A 9,554-nucleotide genomic window follows, 5' to 3' on the forward strand; every position below is an offset into this window, starting at 1 on the left:
TTTTCTCAATTATAAAAGGAGGATCATAGAAGTAGTGTCTGCCTCTTAGCCTTCTTGTGAAAACCAAATGAGGCTGGGTCTGTGCAAATGCTCTGTGACTGTAACATACTCTAAAAATGTTGGAATATTGTTTTTGAGGTTGTCACTCTCATTGCTGTCCTCTCAGATGGGCCCCATTTTTCTCCTTTTATTTTTAGTTGACATGTAATAATATTTATGGGATAAAAGTGATATTTTGAAACATGCATACAATGCATAATGATCAAATCTGGATAATTAGCATATCCATCATCTCAAACATCATTTCTTTGTGTTGGGAACATTCAAAATCCTCTCTTCCAGATTTTTGAAATTATACACTGAGTTATTGTTCGTTAACTATAGTCACCCTACTGTGCTGCAGAACACTAGAGCTCATTCCTCCCATCTAGCTGTAAATTTGTATCTGTTAACCAACATCTCCCTATCCTCCCCTTGCCCCACCCTTTGCATCCTCTAATAACTACAATTCTAGTCTGTACTTCTGTGAGCTCAATTTTCTTTTTAGCTCCCACTTATGAGTGAGAACATGGGGTGCATTAGTTCGTTTTCACACTGCTGATAAAGACATACCAGAGACTGGATAATTTGTAAAGAAAAAGAGGTTTAATGGACTTACAGTTGCATGTGGCTGGGGAGGCCTCACAATCATGGTGGAAGGTGAAAGGCATGTCTTACATGGCAGCAGGCAAGAGAGAATGAGAGCCAAGTGAAAGGAGAAACCCCTTATAAAACCATCAGGTCTTGTGAGACTTATTCAATACCAGGAGAACAGAATGGGAGAACTGCTCCCATGATTCAGTTATCTCCCACCAGTTCCCTTCTGCAACACATGGAAATTATGGGAGCTAAAGTTCAAGATGAGATTTGGGTGGGGACACAGCCAAACCATATCATGTGGTATACATCTTTCTATGCCAGACTTATTTCATTTCACATAATATCCTCCAGGCCCATCCATGTTTCTGTGAATGACAGGATTTCATTGTTTTTTTTTTATGGCTGAGTAGTATTCCATTGTGTACACATACCACATTTTCTTTATCTATTCATCTGTTGATGGACACTTAGATTGATTCCATATCTAGGGTATTGTGAATATTGCTGGAATAAACATGGGGACATGGGGTGCAGATATTTCTTCAATATACTGATTTCCTTTCCTCTGGATAAATACTCAGTAGTGGTGTTGCTAGATCATATGGTACTTTTGTTTTGCTTTGCTTTGTTGTTTTTTTTTGTGTGTGAAACCTCCACACTGTTTTCTACAGCAGCTGTACTCATTTACATTCCCACTGATGGGCCCCATTTGAACCAGCTGGATCAGAGGTGGGTCAGAAGGAAGCGAGATACCGGGGAAACAATGCTTTAGTGCAGTGGATTTCAACTCTGGCTGCACATTAAAATCACCTGGAGAGGTAAAAAAAAAATGCCAATGCCTGGGCATTACACCCAGAGCAATGAAATCAGAACCTCTGGGGAGGGGTTTTGTCACTGTTATATTTTTAAAGCTTTCCAGGTTGGCCTCATGCAAAGAAAGGTCGAGGGCCACAGCCTTGGTGGCTTCACACTCTTGTTTGCTTTGTAGCAGTGGTCCTCTTTTGGAATGCAGAGATGATGAAATATTGTGTTTCCAGGTGGATGGTCTGTCTATTAAGATTGGAAACCTAAATCCAAGCCTCAGTGCAGCCCTGTGTGAGCCTCTTTGCCTTACTAATGACAATTCTTTACATAAGGATAGATTTTGTAGAGGTGAAAACTGAGGCCCTGAGAGGTTATTTTTCCATCAGCTAGTAGGCGCTAGAGTCAGAATTAGAGCACAATTCCTATGGTCTGGGATGGCATATGGAAAACACCTGGCCACAGGAGCATGTGCCAGAAACCATCTCCGTCAGGGCACCAAATCTACTTTGTATTCAGAAATTCGTAGCTTTCTTTCTAAAAAGGGTATCTGAGATGGTATAAACTTCAACCTATATCTGTCCATGAGCCTACCTATAGTGGGTGCTCAGAAGTGAGTAGTGTTCTCTTCTAGACTGCTGGGGTCTCAGAGGTGGAAGAAGAAAGACAAGGAAACAGGCAAAGTGTGGTGTGGACCACCCATTCCCAGTGGGGTCATATATTGAATGCCCCTGCCAGTGTCCCTTCCCCAATCCAGAATAACCCCATTTCCGTGTGTGGCGAACCTTTGGCCATGCGGCTGCTGGCACCATGCATGGCCTTTCTGGCCACGTAGCTGGCTCTCCACTGCACTGCCCCGGAGAAACCCCTCCTCTTTGCCCCTTCTCAGCTCTATCATGGACATGCCCTGCTTTTGCCCTCTCTGTTCATCCAGTCCCCTGAACCTGTTGGTGCCCAGCACCTAAAGGGGAAACTTCTTTCATTTTCCATTTCCTCAGATTCAAAAAACAAAAACCAATAAACGTCAGCACAGCCTGACTCATTGTAGGCATTCAGTATGTATTCATTTCTACCTTCACCTCCTCGGAGCACAGCCTCCAAACTGCTGATCCCTAAGTAGTCCATGCACTGGCTTCATCCTCTTCAAGCATCCCTTTCACAATGGGGCCCAGAAATGTCAGGGGCAACAATGTTTTTCGTAGCATAGCCTTTGAAATTCTGCCTCCAGCCTTGTTCTCTGGTCTAGCCAATCTCCTCACTGTCCTAGCCCAAGCCTTGCTGGCCCTGGCCTCCCCGAGTTGTTTCATCAGCCTTCAGTACCCACCCTACTCCATCTCTGGCCAGATCCTACACTCCCTTCCCGGCCCTGTTCACATCCCACCGGCCCCAAGACAGCTCCCTGGTCTTTGCCATCTCACTGATCACATTTTCCTGCACATTTCTGTAGCATTTTAATCCAGAACTCTCCCATATGTCATTCATTTTATATTATTGTTTCATTTTGTATTATTTCCTATTAGTTTACAATTGCTAGCCTTTTCTCCCTGCAGGGACTTTGTATTACCTCAAAAGTTAAGCCAGAACTAGGTTTCCCAGAATCTCTTTCCCTGTATGGCTCTGGATTAAGATTGGCCAAAGGAGAAATTTGCTCAAGAATTGGAAGGCAGAAGAAAAGCAGCAACTGTGATGTTCTGAAGGTCAATGTCGAGCACCTGGCACAGGTTGCTGCAGAGCTGCGTCCCATCTTGCAGATGTGGTCCACAGCCAGAACCCTTGCTCCTATAGCTCTACCTGATCCCAACTTTCAGCTCCCAGAGTCCCAGGCAGGCGCATGTGTAACTCTGTGGCAGAGGGTGACATCTTATTCTGATCATCACCACCAGAGAAATTGGAAGTGGTGACACACATGGGTTTTAGTTCGTCTTTGTGGGTTCTACTGGGTTCTCATGGGTTCCGGTTTGTCCTTGCTTTCTCCCATGTTATGTGCAGATTTTCTTCCTGACTGATGGCCCTGTTGACCTGTACTGACTTCTGGCCACCACCAGACACAAAGGCATTAGCCTTCCATAGACTTCATCAGCTCCCACAACTGCATAAAGTCTAATTGGTATAATAAATTCCTTATTGCATATCATGCATAGTTCTGCTTCTCTGATTGAATTCTAACAGATACATTCCCCCTTAGGTTACAGACACCTTGAAGAAAGGGGTCAGTGGCTCATGCCTGTAATCCCAGCACCTTGGGAGGCCAAGGCTGGAGGACTGCTTGAGCCCAGGAGCTTGCGACCAGCCTGGGCAAACAGAGCAAAAAAGTTAACTGGGCATGGTGGCATGGACCTGCAGTCCTAGCTACTTGGAAGACTGAGGCAGGAGGATCACCTGAGCCCAAGAGTTTGAGGCTGCAGTAAGCTATCATCACACCACTGCATTCCAGCCTGGGCAACAGAGTGAGACCTTCTGTCTCTCTCTCTCAAAAAAAAAAAAAAAAAAAAAAAAAAAAGAAAACAGAAAAAGAAAAAGGAATGATATCCCTTTTCCCCCTGGAATCTATGCCTGTGATCAACAAAATCTTACTTTAGAATTTATGAACCACATGAAGTCTCTGTTGCTTCTCTCCACCTCTCCCACCCTTCCCCTCCCTGCTTCCTTCTTCTAGTACTACTATTTCTTCTACTTCTTTGCTTCCACTTTTCCTCCTCCTTTTCCTGCTTTATTTTCTTCTCCTCCTTCTCTTCTTCCCTTTCTTCCTCCTCCTTTACAACCTTAAAAAAAAATGTAAAACTAATTTTAGCTTACAGACCATACAAAAGCAGGCCATAGTTTTTGGATCCTTGGTCTATTCCAGATCAATCATTCTCAAAGAAGTGGCACTGCACTCCAGAGGGTATTTTTTTGAGGGGAGGCAGACACAGCGATTGGGGGGTATTACTACATTTATTAGGTAAGGTCTAGGGATGATGAACATCCTGGAATATATCAGGCAGTCCCAACCAAGAAAGAAAAGCATGTATAGTATTCAAATTTGAGTCACCCAAGTAACATCTCTTGCAGTGGTCTGCATCTGTAGCTGTCAATTCCATAGTGATTTATGTGTTTAAATGTAAACATCTGACTGCTTCTTCATCTTGCAGGTTAGTTTTGCCTGCGTATTTGAACAATTGTCAACCTTTATTTCTTTAAGTATTTTTTCTGTCCCTCCTCCTCCCAGGAATTCCAAATACACTTATATTAGGTGGCTTAAGGGTATCCCACAGCTTGATGATGCGCTACTATTTTTTTTTTCTTTAGTATTTTTTCTCCCTGTGTTTTATTTTGGATAATTTCTATTGCTATGTTTTAAAATTCACTTGTATTTTATTCTGCAATTTGTTTGTTTGTTTGTTTGTTTGTTTTTGAGATGGAGTCTCGCTCTGTCACCTAGGCTGGAGTGCAGTGGTGTGATCGCGACTTACTGCAAGCTCTGCCTCCCAGGTTCACACCATTCTCCTGCCTCAACCTCCCAAGTAGCTGGGACTATAGGCGCCCGCCACCATGTCCGGCTAATTTTTTGTATTTTTAGTAGAGACGGGGATTCACTGTGTTAGCCAGGATGGTCTCGATCTTCTGACCTCGTGATCTGCCTGCCTCAGCCTCCCAAAGTGCTGGGATTACAGGCGTAAGCCACTGCGCCCAGCCATTATTCTGCAATTTCTAATCTGCTGTGAATTGCATCCAGTGTATGTTTCATCTCACACACCATAATGTTCATTTCTAGAATTTCAATTTGTTTTTTTCCCTATATCTTCCATAGTTTAAAGGCCCAGTCTTTACTCTAGGTTATGGAACATATGAAATACAGTTACATTAATGCTTCAGGCATACTTACCTGCTAATTTTATTATCCTATCTACTAATTCTATCATTGATTTTTATCCTCATTATGTGTCATATTTTTTGCCTCTTCACATCCATGATGATTTTTGATTAGATGACAGAGATCACCAATTTTACCTTAATGGCTTCTTGCATGATTTTGTATTTCTATAAATATTCCTGAGCTTTGTTCTGTCATACAGTTAAGTTACTTGGAAAAGTTCGAGCCTTCCAGACCTTGCCCGCAAGCTTTGGTAAGTGATAAGAATAGTATTTGGTCTAGGGTTGTTTTGCTCACTACTGAGGCAGAATCCTTCTAAGTACTGTATCTTCATGAATTATGAGATTTTCTATTCTGACTGATGTTAACTGGTACTGTTTCTGGCACCCTGTGAGTGTTCGGAATCCTCTAATCCCTTTAATCTTTGTGAATGATTCTTTTTCTATTCTCAGGCAGTTTTTTTTTTTTTTCCTTTTCTTTTAGAAGGAATCTTGCTCTGTTGCCCAGGCTAGAGTGCACGATCTTGGCTGACTGCAACCTCCCCCTCCCGGGTTCAAGCGATTCTCCTGCCTCAGCCTCCTGAGTAGCTGGGACTACAGGTGCCTGTCACCATGCCCGGCTAATTTTTGTATTTTTAGTAGAGATGGGGTTTCACCGTGTTGGCCAGGATGGTCTCGATCTCCTGACCTTGTGATCCACCCACCTCAGCCTCCCAAAGTGCTGGGATTACAGGTATGAGCCACTGCGCTTGGCCTCTCAGGCAGGTTTCTTACCTGCATACTCTGATCACTACTCTGTTAAATAGTCAAGGAGGATAAGTATTCTCTTCAGATTTCCAGAACTCTGTCTCTGAACAGCCTTCTCCTCCTCAATATTGTGCCCTATGAATTCTAGCCACGTTGACCTTCCCAGACTTACAGTTCTGTCTTCTCAACTCAGGAAGATCTCTGAGCTCCATGTGCATTCTTCCTTCCTGTGCTATGGCCTGGAAACTTTTATAAGGTAATGAGGAGGTCAATTGTGGGGCTAGCCTCCTTTGTTTCTCATCTCTTGAGGATCACTGCCCGTTGTTGCTTGATTCCAGCGATTGATTCCCTTTGTTGCTTGAGGGCCATAGTTTCATATATTTTGTCCAGTATTTTTGTTGTTTTAGGTCAGAAGGTAATTTTGGTCTCTGTTACTCCATCTTGGCCAGAAGTGTAAGTCACTCACCTATGCATTTATATGTCAAAATACTGCACATATAATTTTAGTTTAAGCTACTTTAAAAAAATCTCCTTCATTTTCCATTTAGCATTCCATTTAGGGTATTACATTGATTTTTTGGAAATTCTGTTATTGGCAGTTTCTACTGCTTATCAATTCCATTTAAAGACAGTGCATAGGATATTCTAAAATAGCTGTTAAACAAAGAGAAAATTGGCCCTGATAGGGTGAGAATCACAGCTCTAATACCTAGAGTGACCTTATAATGTATTGTCCAAAGGAGATACTTTTGACAGTGAAAGAAGGTGTTGTTAGTAATTATATCAGGACCATGGCCTACACCAGGACTATCCCAGGCAGCCTAGGACATATTTGTACCCCATCTCTATTTTATGCCTTTACACAATTCTTTACTTAGTTCTAAAGCCTTTATTGAGCCTGCTTTCTTTGTCCAGCTGAGTGCCACATGTTCACATCACAAAGATCAATAAGGCAAACTCTGAAAGATGGACAGAGATAGAGGAGACGGTCCTTTATAACACAATGTGATCTGTGCTCCAATAGAGGTGAGCACAAGAGCCTTACGAAGGCTCAATGAAGAGCATGTCTGACCGCAGGGGAGGGAACTTAGGGTGGAGAAGATGAGTCGAAGTATGTTCATAGGGGCTGTGGGATGAGAGGTGGTGGGAAAGGTATTCCAGACAGTGTGTGTCAAAGCGAAGAGCCAGGAGAACACAGATAGGATTTTTTTTTTTTAAACTCCAAGATGGAAGAGTGTTCTGATTGGCTGGAAAACAACATACATGGGAAGCTGTATGGAAATGAGTGGAGAAAGGTAATACTTATAGCAACAGCAGTGAATATTTAGTGCCCACTTACCACATGTTGGACACAGTTCCAGGTACTCTGAACATACTCACTCATTTAATCATTACAACAGCCCTATGAGATAGGCACTACTATTATCGCCATTTTCAGGTGAGGAATCTGAGGCCCAGAGAGAGTAAGTACATTGCCCAGGGCCACACAGCGAGTATGTGGTAGGTTCTGGAGCTGAATGCAGAGTCCCTTCACTCTAAACTCCTGAGAGCCAGATGCTATAAGGCCTTGTTATTCCAAGTGGAGGAATGCTAAGGACATAATCCTGCAGGTGACCAGGAACCCCTGAAGCATTTGAAGCAGGGGAGTGACTTAAAACAAGGTGGTGTAAGAAAGTGCTCCCAGAGCAGTATCAAAGCTGGATGTAGTGGATGTCCCCATTAGTCACAAGAGGTAGTAAGAGGTTGAGCTAAAGCAGCTGCAGCAGGGATGCAAAGGATGTATTCCCTGAACCCTTATGGGCAGAGACCTTTGGCCTCAGTGACTATGGTGAAGGGTGCAGAGGAGAAGCTCAAGAAGATGACAGGTGTCTGGCTTATGCCCCTGTGTGAACCTGAAGCCTCTCATAGACATGCCAGTTACAGGAGGAAAAGCAGGTTTGTTTGGGAAAGAGGTTTCTAGACTATGACTTCCATTTTAGCCATGTAGTTTTTGAGGTGCTTGTACAAGTTCTAGGTGGAAATGTCCAGGAGGCAGTGGGGAACTCAAAAGTAGATCTCAGGAGAGACGCTTGGGCCAGAGGGCTTGGGGAATCATTAGCATGGGGGTGGGAGGAGAGGCAGGCAGATCACGAGGTCAGGAGATGGAGACCATCCTGGCTAACACGGTAAAACCCCGTCTCTATTAAAAAAATACAAAAAATTAGCCGGGCTTGGAGGCAGGTGCCTGTAGTCCCAGCTACTTGGGAGGCTGAGGCAGGAGAATGGCATGAACCTGGGAGGCGGAGCTTGCAGTGAGCCGCGACCGTGCCACTGCACTCCAGCCTGGGTGCACTCCAGCCTGGGTGACAGAGCAAGACTCCGTCTCAACAAAAAAACAAAAACAAAAACATAAATTTATTCTCTTACAGTTTTGGAGGCTAGAAGTTCAAAACAAGGTGTTGGCAGCACCATGCTCTCTCTGAAGATGCTAGGAAGAATCTGTTACACACCTTTCCATTCGCTTCTGGGGTTTCCTGCAAGCCCTCACATTCCTTGGCTTGTAGATGCATCAGCCCAGTTTCTGCCCCCATCATCCTGTGGCCTCCTCTCTGTGTGTGCACCTGCATTCCCTCTCCTCTTCTTCTAAGGACACCAGTCATAGTAGATTAAAGGTTCACTCCTAACTAATTACATCTGTAACAACCCTATTTCCAAATAAAGTCACATTCTAAGATTCCTAGGAAGAACATGAATTTTTGGGGGGGTGTGAATACTGTTCAACCTGGGACATGGAGTAAATAAATGGCAAGCAAGATTACGGATTACTTTAAGCTAGAGAGGGAGATAGGGTTAAATGTAGGACTGTTTTTTTTTTTTTTTTCCCAGGACTGGAGAGGTTTAAACATGGTACTACATTGAATAAATGAAAGAGCCATGGACATGGAGAGGCTAAAGATTCTGAACTAAGCACAAGTAATTGATAGCACAAGCTCCCAACGGGCTGGGGCCTGGAGCGCAGATGGAAGGATCAACTGTGGGCAGAACTGGGGTGTGGGAGGGGTATGCAGATGCAGATGTGTTTGACGGTGGGGGGCAGAAGCTGAGTGGGGCGAAGTGTGACAGGGCAGCTCTGAGCACCCTGGAGGTGTTCACCAAGCAAATCAAGAGCAGATGGTGGAGCAAGCAGCTGAAATAACAGCTTCTGAAATCAGCCCTACTTTGTGGGGAGAGGCTTAGTTAAGGATTCTAGCCATGGGAACCAAGAAGAGGAGGATAATCTGTTCATTCCTGTTATGGGGCTTTGGGGGAGCAGTTTCAGCCTCAACCTGGAGAATGTTTTAGAAGGCCAGAGAGAGGAACCTTGCAATCATGTGAGCCGGCCCCTCACTTTGAGATGAAGAGTCCACACAGCAGTAACACTGCCCTCTATCTAGTGGTTCTAGAGTGTGGCAATCTGGAGGGGTCATTATGGAAAAGGGCTGAAGCATTAGAATGTAGGCCCAATACTGAGATAGAAAGAGGATTCTCCGAGGTGA

General features: G+C 44.0%; 1 long non-coding RNA gene across 1 annotated transcript; it reads left to right on the forward strand.

Moving 5' to 3' along the window:
* The first annotated feature begins 5,714 nt into the window (after nt 1-5,714).
* On the forward strand, nt 5,715-8,769 carry LOC106993269 (uncharacterized). The gene is made up of 3 exons (XR_001439465.3): nt 5,715-7,065; nt 7,266-7,334; nt 8,448-8,769. It is a non-coding gene; the product is annotated as an uncharacterized LOC106993269 (long non-coding RNA).
* Nucleotides 8,770-9,554: the final 785 nt, after the last annotated feature.

This window comes from Macaca mulatta, chromosome 14, assembly GCF_049350105.2.
Source record: "Macaca mulatta isolate MMU2019108-1 chromosome 14, T2T-MMU8v2.0, whole genome shotgun sequence".
NCBI classification, from domain to species: Eukaryota; Metazoa; Chordata; class Mammalia; order Primates; family Cercopithecidae; genus Macaca; species Macaca mulatta.